The following is a 25,930-nucleotide window of genomic DNA, read 5'->3' on the forward strand; positions in this document are numbered from 1 at the left end:
GCTTAACTTCAATTTGTAAACCCTGAATTCAGAGTTTACTCCAGATGGTTTTTAAATTTTAGAATAATAAATTCTAATTTTAAGAAATCTAAAATTATGATAATAATAATAACGGCTGTCTTTGTATCTAACTTTATGGACTTCATGCTTTTTGGAATGAATATGTTCTTTTGTTTATTTGTAAAAATGTCAAGGCTTTGTTTAAAGTTTGCTGTTCATCACATATTTTTCAAGAGCTCACTACTTTCAGGTGCTCTTCTGGTCCTTGGAGGTGAAGCAGTGAACAGGCAAAGTCATGGTTCTGACAGCTGAGGCTCTGCTCCCTGGCTGCAGTGCTGTGGGCAGTGCTGGGGTTGCTCTGTATTTAGACTTCTGTGGCAGAGACTTCCCAGTCTGTACTCATTACACATTGGCCGAGGATAGGGTGATATCAGACACCAACAGTTCCTGAGGGGATAGCGGAGCATGTGCACACACAGCAGCTGCCCTATGTATGCATGTAGGGCAGTGTGGAATGGGGGCTGAAGTCAACCAGCTCTGTCCCACACTGCCTGGCTTCTAATCCTGGCTCTGCTATGGGACCATCAGCAAATTCTTTAATCTCCTTTAGTCTGCATCTTTAATTATAGGATGGGGAGGGTGATGATTAGTTAGTTTTCCATTACTCTAACAGGACACCTCCTGGGTACTTATGAAGAAATGAGGTGTTTCAGCTCAGTTTTGGAGGCTGATAGTCTAAACAGCATGAAGCTTTCTCTGGTAAGGACCAAAGTTCGCTGCTAGCACTGAGATTTAAATGGAATGTTGTACAGATTTAATATCAGTGGTGCAGATAAAATAATGTCATGGTGGATGGCATCGCAACAGTAGGAGCATACACAGGAGGGGGAGACACATTACAAGACACGAAGCCAGAGAGTAAGAAAGGACTAGTCTTGTAATCCCCCGCTAGGTCCCACATCTTAAGGTTCCATCACTTCTTAAACTGCCTCATTGGGAATAAGTTTCCAACTCATGAACCCTTGCAAACCACACTCAAACCATATGCAAGCCATAGCAGATGGCAGTAGCACTTGCCTCAAGAGGTTGTGAGAACTGAAGCCCTGAGCACTCTGCCTGGTACCCTGGAAGCCCTCCTTAAGTGTGACCTAGCTGGAGCAGTAACAACTATAGTATCCACTGGATGCTAAATAACCAGCTATTTGGTGACTGTGTCAACCTTAAACCAGATGGAAAGGTCCACAGTCTGGAGAGACAAAATGAAATTGAAGATCCCTTTGACTGGCCAGGGAAAGTTAAAGATATAACAGGGAAATTTTCATTTGTACATAAAAGAGGGGAGAAAAAGTACACAGACTTTCTCTTCCTTCTCCATTGATATCAATAACAGAAATATGGCAAAATGCTCCTGCTGAATCCATATTGCTCTAATGAGCATATGCCAGAACTCAACACAAGTGGCCAGGCTGCGCTGAGGAGGAAGAGTTGGGGGGCAAAAGCACACAGTTCAGGGACTCTCCTAAAGTATAGATATGCCACAGACAGAAAATTTCCAGTACCACAGAGAACTTGAGAGTTAAAAAGTCTGAAGGAGGGTGGAGTGGGAAACAGCATTGGCCACGACCAAAAGAAGGACAAAGGCCCAAGTTCACTGCTAGCACTGAGATTTAAATGGAATGTTGTACAGATTTAATATCAGTGGTGCAGATAAAATAATGTCAGCAGACTGGATAATTAAAGCTTTTTGGCTCTCTTCTTCACTCTCTCACATTCTGGAGGGATGTTGAAAGAGAAAGGAGATGGGTCCAAAAACCAAGAATTCCTCCGAGTTCTAAGTGTATTTTTAGTGATTCCTGACATCTGGAATAGCAGAGACATTATTTCAGGATCAACTCCTGACCATGCCCTTTACACTGGGCTAAGCATTACTTTTCAAAACTCTTTGATGAGATCGTAATTCTTTTAAAGAAATGCACAGGCTAATTAAGACCACATTTGGGGAGTCATTTGCTTCCAACAGACGATGTTTCTGGCTGAGTGGAATAGATGCCATTAAGTCAACTGCCACTGGTCCTATTCCTCACCATCTCCCCAAATTCCTCTTCCAACCAGTCCAGGGTCCCTCCCTGGACCTGCAGCTGGACCTGATCTGCTCAGCTCCAGACTGGAGCTGCCCACCACCAGGGGAGTTTCCATGGGGCCACAGCCAGTTCACTGCAGAAAGGCTGGACCCAACCACCTGTTCCCACTGGCTTTTTAAAGCTTGGGCCACTTGACAAGGAAAGAATGAATCACAGAACCACAGATAACAGTAGATAACAGTTAAGAGACATTGGAAATTTGCTAACTCAACCTCCCACCCAGGACAGGAATCCTGTTCTGTTCCAAACTGGGCAACACTGGGCCTGGGGTGTACATGGGGAATGGCTAGGCCAGGCCCTGAGGCTGGTGATTGCAGGATGGTAGCAGGGAAGGGATCAAAACCAGCAGGGTTAAGGCAGGACTTAGTCAAGATCCTGGAGATCTCCATAAGACTGAGCAGGCCTGGGAGTGCAAGGAGTGGGATCCCTTGGGAGGCAGCTGAGACTAAGTCTTCCAGACACCTTTGGTGGGCCCCAATTCCCAGAGGTGAGACACCCTCTACACACACACAGGAACCCTCTCTGTGCAGGTCTGACCCACAGAGTACCTAAGGTCCCCAGAGAAGACAGGAAGGGATGGCAGGGGAAGGAGCTCAGGCCACTGTGTCAGCAGGGTCATCTTTCTTAGGAAAAATCTAAAGTGGCCTCATTCAGGCCTCCTCCTCTATTGTCTAGCTCCTTCAGGGAGTAGAAACAGAGGTACTTATTGTCAGGATCTTAACAGATCCTAGCCCTACGAGGTAATAACCAAGAAAATCCTGCATGAGGAGGTACTTACACTCAAGCACCCCGTTCCACACCATATCAGGGGGCATTAAATTACTTAGGACGTTATTTTTTGCTGAATATAACATGTCTCCTCCTCAAAGGCTCCAATTTTGCCTCCTGCAGTCATGAAGAATAAACCCTACTCTTCTAAAAGACATGTCTACAAATATTTGAAGTCAGTCCTCACTTATCCTTTATCTTTCTGCAGACTAAACACAGCCCTTCAACTATTCCAACTTGGCATGGTTTCCAAATCCTTGCACATCCTCTGGGCACATACTAGTTTGACCATGACCCCCTTGCTGTGACCCTGAGGACTAAAGAAAGAACAAAACAGCACAGTGAGTGGTTCAGTGCACGGACTTAAGCCCTGGCTGTGTCACTCAGTGTCCTCAGCAGCACAGGATCATCTTGGTTGTAAGCATTAAATAAATCCATTCCTGGAGAATGCTCAGAACTATACTTGGTGCCTGATAAGAATCTAACTAAGTCTTGGCTATTTCATAGCACAATGGTAAGATATTCCTCGTGTATCCCCCAAATCCTCCATTACTCACCAGTTGCCTTACTGACAAAATAACAATAAATGGGTACCACTACCTATAGAGATGAATTTAGGAATTTAGTGGAGCAAGGAATGAGAAGTCTCCTGGTCAGCCCCTGGTCCTTGCCTAACAAGGATGCAGTAAACATTAGATTCCTCTCCCTTTCTATTGGGAGAAAGGGATAACTGTTAAGAGACCACGTTCATGGGTCTCTCACAATTCTGCATGTTACAAGCAGAGGTACTGATTCTTTATTCCTGACTCCCTTTTCAAGAATATTTGCATAGCTGGGCATAGTGGCACATACCTGGAATCCTGTCTACCTGGGAGGCTGAGGCTAGAGGATCATAAGTTCAAGGCAATAAACAGGGCAAGGTATGTAGCTAAGTGGTAGAGCACCCCTGGGTTCAATTCCAAGTGCCACCAAGTAAGAAATAAATTTAAATATGTATATATTTGCATAGCAAATAGCCTGGAAAGTGAAAGATGCTCCAACTAGAAATGTCTTCCTCTAAATGGACCAAGGGCAGGTGTGCTCCCTTTCCATTAAAAAAGAATCAAGTTCCCTTAGCTCAAGATTTCTCTCCACTATACAGGTCACCTGACTCTCTGTGTCATCTGCGGGGTGGGAACTCAAAGAACCAATACGCTGGTAGCTATGGGCTGGGGTTGTGGCTCAGCGGTGGAGAGCTTGCCTAGCATGTGTGAGGCCCTGGGTTTGATCCTTAGCACCACATAAAAAATAAATAAATAAAGATATTGTGTCCAACTACAACTAAAAAATAATTTTTTTAAAAAAGATACTCTGGTAGCTATACTGTTGTGAATCATAAAGTGCCTCATCTCTAAGCCATGAGTCTCATCTCCTGCCAGCTTCAAAGAAACTGGCAGGTTAACTCCTTAGCTTGCAAGTAAGTGAAATCTCAGTTTCTTCACAGTTATTAATAATAATCTATAGAAAAGATAGTAGTAGGGCTGGGATCGTGGCTCAGTGGTAGAGCGCTCGCCTAGCACGGGTGAGACCCTGGGTTCGATCCTCAGCACCACATAAAAATAAATGAATAAAATAAAAGATATTGTGTCCACCTACAACTAAAAAAAAAAAATTAAAAAAGACAGTAGTAAATCAACTTCCTCACTCTAGTCCTTATCTTAAATGTCATCAACCCCATCTCTTTCTCATGAAAGCACATGTATTTAATTTTTTAGCTTAATTTAATTTTTGTGTATGTATGTGGTACTGGGAATTGAACTCAGGAGTGCTCTATAACTCCAGCCATTTTTTGTTTTGTTATAGGGTCTTGCTAAGTTGCCCAGGCTGACCTTGAACTTGAGATCCTCTGACCTAGGCCTCCTGAGTTGCTGGGATTACAGGTGTGTGCCTCTATGCTGTGATAATTTTAATTTAAAAAAAGTTTTGGAAGTTATGGGATTAAACCAGGACCTTTTGCATGCTAGTCAAGCCCTCTACCACTCAGTTATAAAAATTAACTACCACAGTCTGTGTTTAGTTGATTTTTATAAAATCCAAAGTAAAGGATTTTATACTTATTTATTCATGTTCATCTTCATCTTGATTTTAATCTAAGGTCCCATTCATTTAAGGTCCTTTTAAGGCTTTTGGCATGGGAGGTGCATCTTTTGAACTTGAAGTGCCCCTTTTTAAAGTTTCTTCTGAGATGCACAGACCACTGTCTCCCTCCTGCATTCCTTTGACCAGACCAGACAGACCCTCCTTTTAACTCTAGATTCTCACCCATGGCATCAGATGTGTAACTCATAACAAGTTTGAACCTTCCTTTGGTTTGTGGGCAAGAGGCCTACAAGTTCAAATATCATCCATCCTCTCCTCATTCTTTACCAGGGGCACTGAGCAGGCCTCTCATACTGACAACCCCACCCCACAAAAGGCAGAAATGCATGACCTGAAGAGTATGACATGGCTGACGGCCACCGGACACCAGAAGAGGTGAGGTAAACAGCCAGGGCCTTCCAGGAAATCTGGCCTAGGTTGTTAACGCCATACCCACAGCAAGCCAAGAGCTGAGATGCAGCTGTGTGAATGGGGCAGGGAAGTGCAGACGCTGCCAGACGCACCAGGAACAGGAGGGAACAGTTAGGGACAATGTTAAGAAATGCACTGCAGTGGGAGGCTGGTAGATGCAGAAGTTGCTGTGGCTCCACATCTTCCTCAGAAGCCAGGAATTAGTGGGATCTGAGCAGCACCCTGACATCACCACCACCCCTGTGACTCATTGCTAGATCAAGGACATGTGGGTGTTCAACTCTACCTTATAGATACCCACAGACTACTCCGCTAAGCTACCAGTGATTTGCAGTTTTCTCCCTTGGGTACTTTCTTGTTTTCTGTAATTATCCTCCCCTCTATAAAGTTGGATATATCTAGGTCTCCGCATCTGGTATTAAACTATAACTTATGATTCTTTTTCAAAAATAAACAAAAATAAATAGGCCAATAAAATCTCTTGAACTAAAAGTCTTTGCTATTATTCATCTTTTCAGTGTTTTGGTTTTTATTTTTAGATTTTACTGTTTAAAGATTTCTTACAATATTTTTAAGCATGGCAGGGTATCCCAAGACCTCAACATCTGGTCATAAGTTACTTGCAGAACTGTAGCATAGTTTTCTTTCTTTTGAAAAATAATTAATCTGAGATGGCTTTAATGGATAGCAAATGAATAAAAACAGCTTTAATCTAGACATAGTTTTAGCAGTAAGATTGGGCTTTATCAGGTCCTGTGATCAGGGATCATCTGGAAAAGTTTAGTAATTAGGTTCCAAGGAAAACTCCAGGGGATGGACCCTTGGCCTGTGAGATTATTACCAGCTTAAGCTCAGTGGGGCCTAACTTCATCCCACACTCAGAGTCTCCTTTATTAGTAGAGGGCTCTCAACTGCTGTCCTGCCTTCTCCAAGATGGCCTTCCACCTCTTCAAAGCCCCCACAAGTGTCATAACCAGAAATTATTCCTGTGCTTTCCTATGATACAATGTGTCCTCTGGTATCACACTTCCATGTAAGAGACAAGACAGGACCTAAATCTTATCCCAATTTCCAGAAAACTCATCTCTTTCTATGTATAGATTAATTTTCATTTTGCCCAATTTGAAGGGTTGCTTTGCAGAGAAAGAAGAATAGAATTCTATTGTTATATCAATCAATGAATATTCAATAATCTTTCAGATCAGAGCCATATGACCACATTTAAGGGACCCAAAGTTTCTTAAGTTAGAAATTTGACTCTTTATTGGATTCTTTCCTATTCCTCCATCTGTCTTCTCTGTCACCAACCCTTCTACTAGTAGTTTGAACATGACCAGGCTCTTCTACTCAGATTGAGATTAGTCTTGTCCTTTCTTATCAGCACTGTCCCCACAAAGCCTTGATGGACAACTCCAAAATTAGAGGAAGTGTCAACTTTATACTGCAGAGCTGTTCAAGTGAAGTGGTTAAGTCACAGCTTTGAGTGGCTTCTAGTGCAAGCAGGAGAAGAGTAAAATCGTCCCTGGACTAAAAGAGGTTCCAGTCTAATGGAGAACACAAGGCCCACAGGTGGACAAAACCAGATGCACAGGCACAGTTGCTCAACCCCTCCTCTGAGTCTTCTTCCCTTGGTTTCTGGGATGTCACACTCTCCTCTTTTCCTCCTACTTCCTCCTCCTGGCCTCCTCATGACTGGTATGCTCATTCCTGAGGTAATCAAGTCCAGACTCATGGTTCTATGTGTCAAGTACAGGCTGGGGATTCCCATATGCAACTCCTATCCCAGGCTCCCACTGACCTCCAGAACGTCACACCCAGTTGCCTATTCCACGTCTCCACTGGAAACAAGATATAGCAGAACCCTCCATCTTCTCCAGTCAAACACGCTCTTCTTACAGTATTTCCCACCCAGCAGAAGGCACCACCCTCCACCCAAATGCTCAGGCTGAGTGCCATCCTGCTCCTCTCTCTCTCACCCACTTCCCAACCAACAGCTGCTTCTACCTTCAATCTGATGTTCTCACCTCCATTGCCACCAGCCACCATGCAACCAGACTGATACTACAGTGGCCTCTCTTCTCCCCATCCACTTCCCTCCCCTCCAGCCAGTTCTCAAACAGCAGTCAGATCAAGACACTACTCAGCACCCTCCAATGGCTGCCTACTATCTGAAGAATAAAGCCCAACTCCTTCCCATGGTCCACAAGGCTGCTCAATTCGGGAGCCAACTGGGTAGGAAGGAGGGAGGGAGAAAGGAAGCCAAATCAGAGACAGACATGCAAAAGGGAACGTGACATGGGAGGACATGGGAGTACCTGGGAAGAGTTCATCATCCCAAAGATAGGCTTCCCTGTGTGGAAACAGGGAAGCATCCTAAAGATGACAATGGGTGGCTTTTTTCACCAGACCTGGCCTACTGCACCAAACTCATATCCTGTTAAGCCCTTCCTTACCCCTCCACTCATGCTTGCTGTTCCTCCAACCACACCAGCTCACTCCTGCTTCTGGGCCTCTGCAACTGCCAGACCCTCTATCTGAAGGAAATCTCCCTCCAGATCTTCTCAAAGCCACTCACTCACCTCATTCTGTACTCTGATCACTTATGGCCTCCACAGAGAGGCCTTTTTCTACTACTTGACCATCGTAGATAAACAACCTTCTGCCTCTGCTCTGTTATTCACAGGACATTACTGTCCTCTTCTCCCACTAGAAAGAAAATTACATGAGAGAAGGGACCTTGCCTCACTCGTCACTCAAAGAGGACTTGGTGAATGAACGGATGCCAGGTCTGATAGAACGCTATGTCATGTTAACCACATTGATGGCAGTCATATTCTTTTCTGAAGAGATGGTTACAGTATTGATGAAGGTCCTAATGCCTACCTTTTAAATATATATGACCAAGCCAGGCAAGGTAGCACACTAATATCAGCTACTTGGGAGGCTGAGGCAAGAGGATCACAAGTGTGAAGCCAGCCTGGGCAAGTTAATGAGACCCTGTCTCAAAATAAAATAAAAAGAACTGATGCAGCTCAACGGTAGAGCACCCTGATTTCAATCCACACATTGGCAAAAAGAGATGATCAAGCACCATATTCAATTACAAGTTATATATCAAACAAATAAAGATCTCTAAAATACATATGCTTTGTAACTGGGGAGGTAGTTGAGTGGCAGAGGGCTCAACTAGCATGCACAAGGTCCTGGTTTAATTCTATAACTCCCAAAACTTTTTTTAAATTAAAATATCACAGCATAGAGCACACACCTGTAATCCCAGCAACTCAGGAGGCCTAGGTCAGAGGATCTCAAGTTCAAGGTCAGCCTGGGCAACTTAGCAAGACCCTGTAACAAAACAAAAAATGGCTGGAGTTATAGAGCACTCCTGAGTTCAATTCCCAGTACCACATACACACACAAAAATTAAATTAAGCTAAAAAATTAAATACATGTGCTTTCATGAGAAAGAGAACAGCACTGAAGCATATATAAATATAGTTTGATGTGGTATGGTATCACAACTGAGTGTTCAAAGTTATTATGTCCAAAGCAGAGATGAACCTCTTCATTATGGCCACAAAATTTAGACAGGAGATTTTCACAGGTGTTTCTGAAGATACACATGGAGGAGACTAAAGATTACATTCTGTTTAAGATACCTAAAGGAATGTCTATGACTGTCAAGGAATGTCTGTCACTTGCTAAGGGTTCTGCTTTGCCTGGGAATAGCCCATCAGCTCAGACCTGAAGGGACTCACAGTAAGAGCACGAGTTTTAGCAGCCTCTGCACTGTGAAGGGTGGCTCCTGGACCTTGCTTCTGTTGCTCTGTTCCCTCCTTGAAGCAGAGAAAAAGGTGCTGGACAATTCCTGCAGTCCCCTTGGCTGCTAGGTTTTACAGCTGAAGTCATTTGCATATATGTACTTCTTTTCCTCCTTGCAAATTTCCCTGTCCCCAGCATAATGCTAGTGACTGAATAGAGAGGACACTGCATGGCCCACGCATCAGCACCACAGGCACCAACTTCATTCTAATTTTAATTCTAATTTTAGCTGCAGCAAACCTGCCCTTTTTAATGAAAAACAAAATTGCACTGATCTTCCCAACCTTTGACCTTGCACCTCAGCTGCTCCAGGGTCACAAAGCCTTAAGGTTTTCCTTTAAAGGACACCTTTCTCGCATATACAGTGTTTGCTTTGGTCCAGCTCTCCCCAGCCACAGGGTTCTAAAGTGAAGCCCCCATCTCAGCCACACAGCTGCATTTTTCTCCTTTATCAGTCACTTTAGAGTCCAACTTCACAATCACTTTTAAAAAGCCTTTTAACTTCACAGGATTTATTTCCTTAACAAAAGAACAGAACCTACACACAAAGTTTGTGTTTCAAAGTAACCTAAGAAGCTGTTCTCACATCAGTGATGGGGCCACAGTTGAAAGCAGATTTAGAATCCTGGGGAAAACATTTAGCATTATTACTCTTTTTTTTTTTTTTAAATCACAATCCATACTTTCCTTTACTAATTCCCATCTATCCTTCTCCCCCTGCTCTTCTCACTTTCTTGGCTTCAATGGAATTGGTTCTGGTCCTGCCTATCTCCTTTGCAGTGACAGAGAACAGAGACCCTAGGCTGACAGTGGCCAAGGATCCCTGGAGTCCTATAATGGTGAGACCCTAGGAAGGGGGTGAGGGTGGCGAAGGGAACTGTTCATCTCCCTCACAAGCAAAAGCTACAAAAAGCAATGGATACAGTCCTCCTAAATACACATAAGAAATCTCAAAGATGTCTCCCATTCGTGAAATATCATTTAGAATATTTGCCAACACACAGCTGCCCAAAGAAGGTGCCATCTTCATTCAACAGGCTCACTCCATGTGTGTTATCACAGGGAACTCCTCACTGGACAGAGGAAGATGACGGTGACTGTGAGGCAGTGCCTGTGGGAGCTCTTGGTCACAGCCTGGAAGAACTAAGCCCCACAGAACCAGATGTAGTAATGGGCCTAAATAACAGGGTTCTGCCTGTGCTCCAAACCCAAGAAGCCTGCTCTGAGTTCAGCAGAGCAGCAGGAGTGGAGGTTTCCTCAGTGTGGAAGGATGGAGGGCCACAGCTTAGCAGTGTAAACAGTCTCTAGCAGGAACCAGGGCACCCAGCAGGCACTTAATCTTTGTCCTGACTTACCCAATGGCTGTTCCCACCGACTTCACCAGTTCTAGAATCCTGACCAGCTAAGCTGAGGTCAACAGATAATGCTGCCTTCACCCCCACCTCACTGGGCAGCTGGCTAGGTGGCATATGACCTCGAGGGCACTGGTCTCTCCTGGTTGCCAAGCAAGACACACAGCCTCACTCTCTCCAGACTCCTCAGGGTGCTGGAAGGAAGAATGGTGCACAACAGAACTTTAACTGACCACTCACCAATGTCTTCTCTGCTGTTTGTTGTGGCAACTGGGCTGGGAAGCCAGGAAAGAAGTCCTGAGGTCTGCTTCCTGCCCTGGAGTCTGCTTCCCGGGGCTCAGGGAGTGCCTGAGACTGCTTTGAACTGCAGCAGACTCAGGAGCCACCTGGGTGGGAAGGAGGGCAGGAAGAAATGAGGAAAGCAAAACCAAATTGAGCAGACACGAAAAAGGGATGTGGGAGTGGCCAGGGGGAGTACATTGTTCCTGAGACAGGCTGTGTAGAACCAGGGAAATGTCCCAAAGGTGATAATAGGTGGCTTTTACTACCATGTGGAGGGTTATAGGTTTGGAGTTTCAGAACAGTAGTTACAAGGAGAACCAGAACAAGATGCTTTTCTCCTCCACTGAGGTCAGACACAGAACTGTGGAAGGCAGTGCTCAGGATAGGTGGGAGAGTTTGGGGAGTGGCCCTGGCAGGGGTGAGGGAGGAAGGTCCTGGGAAGCACCTGGGAACTACCTCCCTACAGGTGAGAGGGGCAGTGTAAGTAGGTGCCTGGCAGGCCTTCTGGAAGGAGTTGCCTTTTAGGCAATCAGGAGTCTGGCTCTGGTGATATGACCAGGGGAAGAAGGGACTAAAAGGGTAGGAAGAAAATACCCACACTCTGGGAGAGAACTGTCCTCAGAGATGAGTGACTCTCCACCCTCACTGTCCCTAGGGCTTAGCTCATGTCCTCTGTTTCCCCAGAACCCACACTCTGGCAGCCCACAGGGCCCACCCACCCTACCCAGCCTTCTGAGTTCCCCCTCCTCTCTTCAAACACTTCTGCTTCCTTCTGGAGGCAAGTCTCACTTCTTAAGGGGGAAACAAATAACTGCAGTAAATAGTAAAAACCTTTTCTCATAAGAGCAAATGACTTGTTTCTGAGCATTTGCGGCTTGTTTCTACCCTTCCAGAAGGGAATTTGTGAAGCACAGTTTGCAAACCCAAAGGGAATCCAGCTCTCACAATGGCATTTCAGCAAGGAGACTTTCAGAACGAAAGGTCCTTACAGGATTCCCTAATAAAACACACAGGAGACCTAGAGGGTGGAACTTCTTGGCTCAGAGTGGTAGCTTCCCTCCACATTTTGAGGCACACTTTGAAGAGGAACTGGAAGCGACTTGGCTCTTGGTGGAGAGGTGGGATAGGATAGAATTACTCCCTTACAGTCCACTACCTTGATATCTTTTCCAACTGACAGTAACAGCAGAAAGCTAATCCCAGGAGCACCAGTCCTGTCTGTACCCAGTGACGCCCTTGAATCTATCTGGCTACAGGACCAAGTGGGAGCTAAAGCAGGGTGGGTACTTATATAAGGAAGGTTTCTGATACTTCTGGACTATACCAGGCAGTCCCCATGAGGCTTCTCTTGGCCTTGAAGACAAAGGTCAAGCTCGGTTTCAGTTGCTGTCACTCTCTTCAATGATTCTCCACGCCCAGTGAGAGCTCTTAGTTCCTTGCCCTGACTCCACCTCCAACATGAGTACACCTGGCACCTCAGCCTCATTGGCTACATTTCCATGACCTGCCAGCCAGAGGTGCCTCCTGGCCTATTGCTCCTCCTATCCTCAGACCCACAACCCTGCTCTCTGTTCACACAGGGGGACATGGGAGCTCTGACAGTCCTACTCTTTGGGTGAACTTACCTGTACTATGAACCCTTTGTAGAACCTCTCTGTTTTTCAAAAGGTTTTAAATCATTGACAAAAAAGCACAAAACTATGGATTATTTGGAAATTATAACTGTATGAAAGCTGAGAAAATATGCAAAATGGTTTTCTATGCTAATTTTGCAACCTATCAAGCATTACATCTAGCCCCAAGATCTCTGACACTAACAGCAAACAAAAGAACAGCACAAGTTGCATAATTCTCCTGATCCAACAAAGATGCAAAGCCTCTACCTCAGGAAACAGCCATCCAGTGCTAACATCCAAAGACCTCTCTACAAAGGGGAAACTGAACATCACATTGCACAATCCCACCTACTGGGTTTTCAGAAAGAAACATTTACTGTATGATTCCTTTTAAAGTCAAAATCTGAAAATATTAAAACATGGATGGAAGGCAATGGTTTGGGCAAAGGTCTCATGGCTTAATACAAATCTTGTGGTTCTCAGTGGAAACTTGTCCTGCCCTCACCACCCATCCTGTTGAGGGTGGGGGGTATGAGTGGATAGAAGTGGAGAGGTCAGAGGGCACTGGGATATGTGGTGGGATTGACTGTCATGATTTGAGGACAGGGTGAAGGGGACTTAATGACCTACATTAAACAGAATGTTCATTATAAAGAACTGTCTTTCCTCAAATGCTAATAATACTCCTGCAAAGAAACACTGGGAGAGGAATCAGTAATTAGCATGACTCTTTCAATGCTTCCTCTTAAATGCCAATTAAGCCTTTGCAGGGATTTGACAGAAGTGACCACAAGAATGTCTGCTCTGAGAAGTGTAGATGAGATGCCAGGTTTCTGATGTGTCGGGCCTGATAGTGGTAAAGTGCATATTGTCTTAGGAGGGAGAAAAAAGCCTGGCAGGCATTGCTGGCTGGATAGAAAACTGAACACAGGTGTGCTACAGACATGCCCATGTTAAGAAACACACCTCTCCTGACTTTTATTTCTTAATAGGTCAAAATGAGGTCCCATCTGCACATTGACACATCACAGAAGAAGCAATTTTTTCTAGAGCAATGGTTCTCAAAGTCAGATACCTAATGAGTGTTACCTGGGAACATTTTAGACATGCAGATTCATGGGTTCACATCAGACCTACTGAATCAGAAACTGAGGGTGGGGGCCTGCCTTCTGTGTACTTTCCAGGTGACTGTGATGCAGGCTTAAGTTTGAGAACCACTGATCTAGAAAGTTTGGAGCTAAATATAGCAATCAGCCACAAGAGATATTTTAGAAATGCTGCCTCACCCTTCTATTTAACTCTGAGAGGGAGAGATTGCAACAGGTCTGCCACAAGTAAATGATCCAGAGTGAAGGGCGTGAAGAGGGAGGGACTAGGAGATGAGAAATGGGGCAAAGTCTAAATTATTAGGGGCCAATCTAAGTCTCAAGTTTGATTAACCATCCTAGAAGGATTCTGCTCTAATCCAACATCTAGTTCTCTTTGAATAGACAATGCATTGATATGGTTCAAAACTGAAAAGACACACAAGGTTATACATCCACCCCTGCTCTTTGGTGACCAATGACAATGCTCCAGAGTCAACCATGTCATCAGTGTTTTCTAGAGATATGGTACAAAAAGATTCATTTTTATCTCTACTTTTCCAAATACAAATGATAACCTATTATCATTTGGACAGAAAGCTGAACTGTTCTACAACTTGCTTTTTACACTTAATATAGATGAGGGGGGGGGGAGTGTTATTATATACCAGAAACATCTAGAACCATCTAGGAGAGTTCTGAATATTTAGAAACATACAATAGCCCAGAGCATGAGCATGTTTGCTGCAGAAAAGGAGCCCCTGCTAGGCTACCATGTTATGATTGTGAATTTCTTAGTGAACCTCCTAGGGAATCTGTCCTTAAATTCTCAGTTTGGAGAACTCTCCACAGGCCCTACTTATATGTTGTTTCATAACAGAAAAGGTAATATGGAAATTCTCAGCTAGGTCATTAAAATACAACAATAACACTGCCAGATAACCCCAGCACCAAGTGACCAGGCATCCTAGGACATATAGGAGAGAAGCACCTGAACACTCAGCAAGAAGTGAAAGCAAAGCAACAAACTACCACTTTTTTATCTGTAAGACTAATAACTACAGCCAATATTTTGTTTTTTCTAACATAATCACAGAATTGTGTAGTCATCACCTCAATTAACTTTGGAACACCTTTATCACTTGAAAAAGAAATCCTGTACTCATTCACAGTTGCTTCCTGTAACTCCCTAAGTCCCCTATCTCTAGGCAACCACCAGTCTGCTTTGTGTTTTTATGGAATGAAGGATGCGGTTAACAGGCATTATCCAAACTGAAAAAAAAGAAAGAAAGAAAGAAAGAAATGAATAAGGGAAGAAACAAAGCACCTAAGAACTACAGGATAATATCATATGATCTAATATCTATTTAACTGGAATATCTACAAGAAGAAATAGAGATTGGGGCAGAGAATGTATTTAAAGAAATAATGGCTAGGAATTTTCCAAAAGCAATGAAAGTCATCAAACCACAAATCCAATAAGCTCAGAGAACTCTAAACAGTCTAGAGAGAAAACAAACACACTTAGGCACTTCATATTCCAACTACTGAAAAATCAAACACAAAGGGAACATCTTAAAAGCAATCAGAAAGGGAGGGAAAACATTACATACAAAGGAAGAAAAACAAGTATGAAGGCACACTCCTCATCTGAAATAATGCAAATCAAGAAAAAAATGACATCTTAAAAGTGCTGGAAGAAAAAACAAATGTTTATCCAGAATTATAAACTCATGAAAATATTGCCTGAAATAAAAGAGAAAGGAATCTGTATAAAAATAAATGAAAACCTAAGAAAATTTGTTACCAAGAGACTTGCATATAAGGACTGTTGAAATAAATTCTTCAGGCAGAAGGAATATACCAGACAGAGCCTGGATCTAAACAAATAAGATCTCCAGAAATGGTTGAAATGAAGATAAGTGCTAATGACATTTAAAAAAAAAATGTTTAGTTACTCTAAAAGATAATTGGCTACAAAAAACACAGTCATAATGTACTGTGGGTTTATGGAATACATACAAGGCAAATGCAGAATGACAATACAAAAGGTGGGAAGGAAGGATTGGAGTAGAATATTCTAAGATTTTATACTATATATGAAGTGGTATATATTATTTGAAGGTAGACTGTGATGAATGGTGTTTGATGAAAACACTAGAGCAAACACTGCATTTTTAAAAAGTAGAAATAATAAGCCAATAATGGTAGATCACATGAAATAATAAAATTCTCAATTAATACAAAGAAAGGCAAAAAAAGAAGACAAAAAGAAAAAAAATAAAAATGACAGATTTTAATCCAACCACAATAATAATTACATTAAATAAAAATGGTCTTCCAACATCAAATAAAATTAGCAGATGGGATAAAAAAAATAAGACCCAATTATAGGCTGCCTACAGAAAAGCTAATTTAAATATAAAGACAGTAGGGCTGGGGATGTGGCTCAAGCGATAGAGCGCTCGCCTGGCATGCGTGCGGCCCGGTTCGGTCCTCAGCACCACATACAAACAAAGATGTTGTGTCCGCTGAAAACTAAAAAATAAATATTGAATATCTCTCTCTCTCTCTCTCTCTCTCTCTCTCTCTCTCTCTCTCTCTCTCATATATATATATATATATATATATATATATATATATATATATATATATGACAGTAATAAAAAGGACAAAAAAAGGTATAAGTGCAAACACTAAGCAAAAAAAGAAAAAACCCTGAAATGACTATATTAATATTCAAAGTTCAGAACAAGGAGTATCACCAGGAATATAGAATATCTTCATAATGATAAAAAGGTCAATTAACTAAGAAAGAATAACTGTCCAAATATGGATGCATTTAACACAGGTCTCCAAAACATATTATTGAAAAACTCTTAGAACTAAAAGGAAAAACTAGGAAAATCCAAAATTGTAGTTAGAAGCTTCAACACTTTCTGCCTTGGTAACTGATGAAACAAATACAGAAAGTAAGCAAGATGTAGAAGGGCTAAACCGATTCTTAGTCAATCTGACTGATTTGAAACCCATCTACCATTGCAGAATACATATTCTTTTCAAGTGCACATGTAACATTCATCAAGATAAAAAAGATTCTGGGCCACTAAACAAGTTTGAATCAAACTAAAAGAAGCAAAATAAGAGGAATTTTTCTAATAATAATGAAATTAAACTAAAAGGAGGTTATCTGAAAAAATTCCTAAAATGTTTGAAGATTAAGCAACATAATTTTAGGGGTTGGGGTGGTGGCTCAGTGATAGAGTGCTTGCCTAGCATGTATGAGACACTGGGTTCGATTCTCAGCAGTGCATATAAATAAATAAAATAAAGGTCCATTGACAACTAAAAAATATTTTAAAAACATAATTTTAAACAATTCATAGGTCAAAATAAGAAGTTGCGAAGAACTATTAGAAAATATTTTAAATTGAATGAATATGAAAATACAACATTCACTTTTGGGTTGCAATGAAAGCTTAAATGAAAATTTATAGCATTAAATGCATATGCTAGTAAAAAAGTAAAATCTTAATCAATGAGCTAAGGTTTCACTTCAGAAAACTAGGGGGGAAAAAGCAAACTACATCCAAGTCAATCAGAAGGAAGGAAATAATAAAGATAAAGCAGAAATCAATGAAATTGAAAACAGAAAATTGATAAAACCAGAAATTTGTCCTTTGAAAATATCGATAAAATTGGTAAGCCTGTAGTCAAGCCTGTAGTCAGGAAGAGAGAGAGAGAAAGAGAAAACAAATTAAAATCTCAGGAATGAAAAAAGGGACATTATTACAGCTCCTACAGACATTGAAAAGATAGTAGTAGACCTATCAGTAGTTTCTGGCAATTGTATGAAATCTCAAATAATACCAAACCTTATATACACTGCTTTTTTTACATATAGATTTCTGATAAAGTTTAATTTATAAATTAAGCATAAGAAATTGACAAAGCTAAATCAAACTAAAAGATAAATATTATTTTTAAATAATAAAATTAAAACTACTATGTTAAAATGTTTGCATGTTAAAGCTATTATTAAATAAAATAAGAGTTACTTGAACACAAGCACTGTGATACTGGGTCAGTCAATATGACAACTGAGATGTCTACTAAGTGACTAATGGGTGGGTAGTATACACAGTGTGGTATGCTAGACAAGAGGACAGAACTGGATGGTACAATTTCATCATGCTACTTAGAACAGTGCACAATTTAAATCTTACAAATTGCTTATTTCTGGAATTTTCCATTTAGTATTTTTGAAACTGTGGTTGACCTCAGGCAATTGAAACCATGGAAAGCAAAATCACAGATAAAGAGGAACTACTGTATTATGAATTAGTCTATGCCTGTAAATTTAATGATTTAGATAAAATAGTCAAATTCTTTGAAAGATACAAACTACCAAAACTCATGCAAGAAGGAATATAACCTGAATTAAAGAAATTTTATGAGGTTAATATTACTTGATATGAAAATCATATAAAAACCTTACAAGGGAAAAAAACACAATACAAAGATCTTCAAAATATTAGCAAATCCAATTCAGCAATATAAAAAAAATACATTATTATGATGTATGGTTAATCCTGAAAATGTAAAACTAGTCTGACATTTGGAAATCAATGTAATTCATAATACCAACTAGTTATCAAAGAAAAATTAAGTAAACCCTCCTATTTCACTTGCTCTTAGCTAATTTAAAAATTGCTAAATTTGGAGGTCACACATTGAGGTGATACATTACTAGTCCCCCACTAGTTTTGCTGTGGATGACACCTCTAACATGGGGGTTATTATAGTAACAGTGGCCTAGGTTACTCTTCAGGGACCTGAAGGCCACTTTTGCTGAAAACACTCTTCACTTATGTCTACAGAAAGCCCCATGAGAGACTAAAATGGGATGAAAAGGCTTGACATCTCTGTCTCTATATTGTGTTTGTCTCCTTTGTTGCCTTAACTTTTGGGTCAAATTATACTCAGATCTGCAATGTAGATCTATTGAAGATCTGAGAAATGTTTTGTCCAAAACTATAATATAGGATTAACATGACCAAGACTTGCCATGTGTGTGTGTGAGTGTGTGTGTGTGAGTGTGTGTGTGTGAGTGTGTGTGTGTGAGTGTGTGTGTGTGTGTGTCTTTTTTGTTGTTATTGTTTTATTTTGTTTTGTTTTGTTTCTCTCTCTCTCTCTCATTCTCCCTTCAAGGCTAAAGACATTTACCAGTCATCGAGACCAAAAACACCAGACCATGAAAGTAGTAAAGAGATGGAGCACCCACATTCTTGGGAAGATCTCTACTTATTCCCAGAAAAGACATGAATATTCAATAGAAATCTGCAAACATGTAACCAGTTCTGCATCAAAGTAGCCAATTCTCTATTATGATTATATTACATGTTTGAAGACTCTACCACGTGTCTTTCCACTTATGCCCCATCCTCTAACATTAACATCCTCTAACCATAGAGAACTGGTTACATTTAAGTAGATTTCTGTTGAATAAAAGAAGAGCTTTACATTTCAGGCCTTGAGGCCAAGGCAGCTGCTTGCCATTTGAGGTAGTGGATTCTTAAAACTACAAATGTTCAACAGACCCTTGACAACTATCCATCAAGGATGCTGTAAGAGGCCTCCAACCATAGATATAAATATCCTGGTGCTAAGAAAGAGTAGGAAAAGAAAATCCAGTTGGCTTAACTAACGTTTATTAAAAGCTAGTTAAGAAAGTAAGGGATTTATCTCCATTTTAAAAATCTAAATGCTTATCTTTATGTAGTTTCCACTGATAATTTAGTAGAGATGTATATATATTCCTATGATACACAACATAAAAAACTCTTCCTGCATATCTCTCTCCCTAAAGAAGCTAAGTGATAGCTTAGTCCTTGCCTCATTAACATCTTCAACCATTTGTTTTCTGACCATTCTTTTCTTTCTGCTCCAAACAGACCCCAAATTAGACCTACTGCTCTTTCCATGCTATTTCTAGCCTTCCTTTCCATCAATGCTCCCAATAAGTCATCAATACCTCCTGCCCACAATTTTCTTTCCACTCACTCCTTCTTTAAGTCCTGCAATCAGCTCAGTCCTTTTATGTACCACCTACATAGTCAGAATACACTGGAGGTCATGGAGGCTAAGAATATCATCAGGAGGACAACATTTGCGCTCAAAGAGTAATAAGACTAAATTGATACAAATCATCCAAATATCAACGAGGCAGTGCCTGGGGGTACCTGGGAAAGGAGAACTCACGTTTATTAGATACCTTCTACTACTGTTATAGTAGATTATCTCCTATGACAACCATCAGAAATTCTTCCATTACTATACATTCACATCCCATTAATCCAAAATGCACTGGAAATCACAATAAATATAAGTGGATCAATTTCACCAGTTAAAAGACGATTTTATATGTATGCATATTTTGCATATAGTATATAAAATATCTATCTCTATCAATATATCCTAGTTATATACTGTTATCAAGATGAACCTAAAACATGAAAAGATATTGAAAAAAATAACTGGGAAAAATATGTCAGGCAAAAACCAACAATAAAAGAGAGTAGATTAATTACAATCAGATTAATGACTTTAATGTAGTTAATCAGGAAAGAATCACTACATAATGAATAAGGAGTAAAATAAAGATGTAGAGGCTATCCCTTGCATTTATTTTAGTTAACAGGGACCCAGTAACAGCAACACAGTATAACAGCTCAGAATCAGACCAATTCTGCTCAATTTAATTCAATTTCATAGTTAATTATTTTTGTGAAAACATTCATATTTGTTACCACTGCAAAAAATTGATTAAAGAGATAAATATGGAGCCCTATATTTGATAATTAGAAAAATATGCATTATTTTTTAAGCACATAGGAAATATTTTCAAAAATTAATCTGTAGCCAGGTGTGGTGACATATGCCTATAATCTCAGCTACTCAGGAAGCTAAGGCAGGAGGATCACTAAGTTTGAGGCCAGTCTGGGCAATGATAACTTAGTAAAACCCTGTATCAAAATTTTTAAATCTAATAAAAAGGGCTGGGGATGTAGCTCAATGGTGGGGTGCCCCTGGGTACAATACTCAATACTTAAGGGAATTAAGTATTAATTCAATACTGTGAATTGCATTCATAGCCTCTTACAGGCTATGAATGCAATTCACAGCAAATTCCAATCATATAGACAAGATCAAAAGACAAGATCTACTGGTCTTGTTGGTATCATCTACCAGTATCTCACTTCTCTGAAACTCCCTAATTCATTGTTGTACTTCTTTCTTTTAACATTGCATTAAGAACACTGAGTGCACTCATTCATTTATTCAGCACATTTATTAAATACTTAAATTTCAGTCCTGTTTTAAACTCAGGGACACATTAATGAACAAAGCAAGACAGATGAAGATCCCACCTTGGAGGGATTTATATTCTAGTCTCACATCTCTCACTAGACTCAAACAACTTAAGGCGGGACCATATATAATATAATAGATTTGGCTGGCTTCCAGTATACTGCTGCCTCTGGTCAGACAGGACCTACACACCCTGTAACCAAGTTCAGAGGACTTCATGGAGATGAAAGCTTGTCTTGGTACTCTATGAAACATGGCTCATTAGGCAGGTATCTGGGACCGGAAGTAATGAGAGAATATAGACACCCCTCATTATTTCACTGTCAGTTATTCATTAGCTAAAGTTTCAGAAGTCCATGAGTTAAGGCGGGCCAAAGTCTAGAAACCAGATTGTCAAAGCAGAGAGGCAGAAGGCCAGATAGAGGTCAAAAGTACCAGAAGCAATTAAATCAGACAGAATATAAGAAACAATCGTGTCTTTTAATATGTCTTTGCAAACTGAACTGCAGTTTAAAGAGGCCACATAAGCGAAGTGACTATGACGAGTGACCACATCCTATAGGTTAGCCTGGTTGAAAGGGTTCTTTTATCCTTCCCTGTGAGGTAGGAAGGAACAATCAGGCCTGAGGACATCCAGACAAGGAGAAGTACAACAAGGAGCATATGTGTAGCTTACTGCAAACAGGTTCACATTCTAACAGGAATGGGGGCAAAGTGGCTGACTTTAAAGAGATTCTGCTAAGTTTCAGAATGGCAAGTTAACAGTATACCCAAGAAAGAAAATGGCCTAAGAAAGAGAGATGCCTTCAGTTTTTGACACAGGTTTAAATAACGACTAGTTCCTTCTGCAGGGAGGTGCCTCCTTTCCAAAAGCCACATCAGTCCAGGTGGTGGGGGGGGGGAACAAAGTGAAGGCCCCACAGTCAGGGACAGGAAGGAGGGGAGCCCCTCTCCTCCATAGTACACAATAGCTGGGACCTCCAGTGGACAATCATGGCCCCAGGAGAACCCCTCTGACCTGGTGTTTTCTGGTTTTTAAGTCTCTGTTTAAGCACTGTCACTATGGCAACAAGGCTGGGATGCTCTGCTCTATGTGAGGGGCTTATCCCTCCAAATATGCTTCTTGAGTCAGCAACAAAGGAATTCACTGAACCTCAACTAATCTCATATTCTCCTGGGAGACCTCTCTCAAAAGGCACTTTCCTTCCTCGCTCCCATACACTTCCCAGGTTACAATCTGCATTTAGCCCGCAGCCACAGTTAGGTAGTGATCTAGGTTTACTCACATATCTGGGCCAAGCTTCTAGGAGTAGAGGATATTTATGAATGCCAAGAATTTCTAACTGGAGCCAATGATGCACCACTACTTCACTAAAGTCTGTCACTCCCAAAGACAACCATGGTGACCAAGGTAAATGAGCCCCAATCCTACTCTCTGCCACCACCAGCTGCCCTGGAGACTTGGGTCCTCCTCCTTTTATACCTAAGTCATTCACTGATTAGGCCCACTAGAACAGAAGGCTTTGGCAAGAATTCAAGAGTAATATAATTGTTACTATTCATCCAAGTGTAAAAATTCTAGGTAGAGAGGGTGACATGGGAAGTGGAAAGAGTGGATCTTGTGATGTGAAACATAGCTCAAATCTACAAGGCCAGTCTTTCCAGAACAGCACTTGGCACATTGGGCCCTAAATACCCGAGTCTCCAGTGTTTGTAATTTTTCTTTTTTACTAAGTTATAGGACAAAAAAGGGAATATAACCTAGTTTGGAATCAACAAATGGTGAATTTACAACACTTAAGTGGTTTTCCTTCCCTTTCCCTGAGAAGGGGCTCTTCCTTGCCTGTGAGCACAGAAGGAGAAGGTCACTTTCACCTGGAACACGTTCCTCTTTAACACACTACTACCACTCTGTGTACTCACTAGGGTCTTCTAAGAACCAGCATAATCCTCAGAGCTAACCACCTCGGTAGAAGGGTTATTTGTACATTTGCTTATTTATTTTTTTATTTTGATTTTTTGGTACCAGGCATTGAACCCAGGGGTGCTTAACCATTGACCCACATTCCCAGCCCTTTTTTATATTTTATTTTGAGACAGGGTCATACTAAATTACCTAGGGCCTACTAAGTTGCTGAAGCTGGTTTTGAACTTGCAATCCTCCTGCCTCAGCCTCTGAGCCACTGGGATAACAGGCATACTCCACTGCACCAGGCCTCCTGTGCTTATTTTATTTATGCTCTTGCCCTATCCACCCAAGCACAGCCAGTTTTCCATTTAGCCACATCACCCATTCTTATATTTATTGAGCACCTATTGGTAGTAATTGCTCTTATTTAATGGGACTTTCTTCTCTATGCATTACAATGCATTGTATATACTCATTTAATCTTTAGACATGCAAAATCATCAAGGTCATCCTCACTTTTTAATAAACGAAATAGCCTCAGAGAAGTTCAGTGATTTCTCATCATCACAAAGACTAGAGCTTGAATTCAGCTATAACTTCAAAACCCATACTGTGTTTTATTATAATATGATGATGCCTGTTCTTTGGCATAAAGTTCTGCGACACTGGCTATGGCCATTACTGTATTTTCAACCCAGGGGCAAGGTCAGCCTAATAGCCTCTGCTTGGCCTATCTAACATCTATATATTCCTTTTCCCCTTCCACCTCAATCCTCACACTGTACTTATGGGGTCTAAAAGCCTATGACACTCTATTATAGCCAAAAGGCACAGGGAGACCAAAGACTTAGGGGTCCCCATTGGCGTGGGTTCTGGGTCCTTTCAGTGTCCTGAGGCTTGGTAGTTTCTTATGGCTGCTGCTGCTGCTGCTGCTGCTGCAGAGGCTCTGGGGAGCTGCCTGCCTGCCAAGCATATTTTTATCATTTGCAATGGTGCCCAGATCCTGTGGTATTGGCCTTGGCCTTGAAGATGGTATAATAGGCAGGAAAATGCAGAGTGTAACTTTGGAGAACTGAGAAGGTTCCAGAGTGGGAGAGGCCTCAAAGTACTGAAGAAAGGAAAATTGGAGCTCGTTCTCCAGAAATATGAGCAGTCAAAACCCACTGGTTTTGTCACTTAGGTAATTTCCAAGAGAGCCTGAGACAGTCATAAGTTTCATTTCAGCAAAGTGCTTCCCCTCACCCACACTGAAACCTCTCTTCCAGCCAGTGGGCTTCAGATAGCTTCCTGTGATACTTTTACATACTTGGCATCATTTGATTCTAGGACATAGGTGGGAAAGGGGTTGTCACCCCCATTTTAATGAGTCAGAGACAGAGGCAGTAGCTAATAGCTGCAGAGCTGGAACTAAACCCATCCTCCTGACCTGAATCCAGTGCTCTTGTTGCTCAAAGATAACAGTATTTACCACACTACCTCCAATCTGGTCTTGCCTCTGTAAAGTCTTACCTCTCCAAGTGTATTTGAACAGGGCCTCATTTTTTCACTTGAATCACTTCAACATGCAATTAGCCCCCTACCTTCATCCTAGTCCACTGGCACCCTGTCCCCATGGCATTCTCCGCTTCACTGGAAGGAGCTTCCTAAAAAGCAAATCTGATCATGTCACTTTCCCATGGTACATACAGTTGACAGGATGAAATCCAAAGTCTCTAGAATGGTATGATCTGGCCTTTGCCCACCTCACTGAATCTCATCTAATGCCACATCCTCATACACCCTAGGTGAGCCACATGCCTTCTTCCTCTGCATCTGTTGCTGATCCACTTGGAATAGCTTATTTCCACTCTATCTCCTGAACAATCATCCCCTCTATCTGTGTCATCTGTCTTAAGTTCTCCCAGAGTGCCCTCTTCCTGTCTTGTTCATAACTCTTTTATTTATTTTTTTAATTTTATTTACTCTTATTAGTTACATATGACAGCAAAATGCAATTCAATTCATATTATATAAATAGAGCACAATTTTTCATGTCTCTGGTTGAACATAAAGTAGATTCACACTATTCATGTTTTCATATACGTACTTAGGGTAATGATGTTTGTCTCATTCCATTGTCTTTCCTACTGCCATGGCACCCCATTCTCCTCCCTCCCCTTTGCCCTATCTAAAGTTCGTCTATTCCTCCCTTTCTCCCTGCCCCATCCCCATTATGAATCAGCATTCTTATATCAGAGAAGACATTCAACATTTAGTTTTTTGGGATTGGCTTACTTCACTTAGCATTATATTCTCCAACTTCATCTATTTACCTCAAATGCCATGATTTTATTCTCTTTTAATGCTGAGTAACATTCCATTGTGTGTGTATATGTATGTGTGTGTGTATATATATATATACACACACAATATAATATATATGTGTATATATATATATATATATATATATATATATATATAACAGTTTCTTTATCCATTCATCTACTGAAAGGTATCTAGGTTGGATCCACACTTCAGCTATTGTGAATTGTGCTGCTATAAACATTGATGTGGCTGTGTCCCTGTAGAATGCTGTTTTTAAGTCCTTTGGGTATAAACCAAGGAATGAGATAGCTGGGTCAAATGATGGTTCCATTCCAAATTTTCCAAGGGACCTCCATACTGCTTTCTATATTGGCTGCACTAATTTGCAATCCCACCAGCAATGTAACAGTGTGCCCTTTTCCCCACATCCTCATCAACACTTTTTGTTGTTTGTATTCTTAATACCTGCCAGTCAGACTGGAGTGAGATGAAAACTTAGAGTAGTTTTGATTTGCATTTCTCTAATTGCTAGAGATGTTGAACTTTTTTTTTATATATTTGTTGATTGATTGTATGTCATCTTCTGAGAAGTATCTGTTCAGTTCCTTGACCCATTTATTGGTTGGATTGGTTTTTTTTTTGTTGTTTGTTTGTTTTTGGTGCTAAGATTTTTGAGTTCTTTATATATCCTAGAGATTAGTGCTCTATCTGATGTGTGTGTGGTAAAAAA

The 25,930-nt window shown here is 41.0% G+C and overlaps 1 protein-coding gene across 2 annotated transcripts in view; it reads right to left on the reverse strand.

Moving 5' to 3' along the window:
* Positions 1-25,930, reverse strand: part of Mylk (myosin light chain kinase) — a 244,422-nt gene that overhangs the window by 191,747 nt on the left and 26,745 nt on the right. The window contains exons 1-2 of one of the 2 annotated variants that reach the window (XM_058583500.1): positions 10,874-10,933; positions 8,728-8,804 (exon numbers count right to left, since the gene is read on the reverse strand). The exons of the other annotated variant lie outside the window; for it this stretch is intronic. The gene's annotated coding sequence lies outside the window, so the exon portion shown is untranslated. Of the gene's footprint in view, positions 1-8,727; positions 8,805-10,873; positions 10,934-25,930 lie in introns of those variants that run through there. 2 annotated transcript variants of the gene reach the window in all.

The sequence above is a fragment of the Marmota monax genome, unplaced genomic scaffold (assembly GCF_021218885.2).
Source record: "Marmota monax isolate L192 unplaced genomic scaffold, Marmota_monax_Labrador192_F-V1.1 WCK01_AAM20220418_F8-fsc00052, whole genome shotgun sequence".
Classification (NCBI taxonomy): Eukaryota; Metazoa; Chordata; class Mammalia; order Rodentia; family Sciuridae; genus Marmota; species Marmota monax.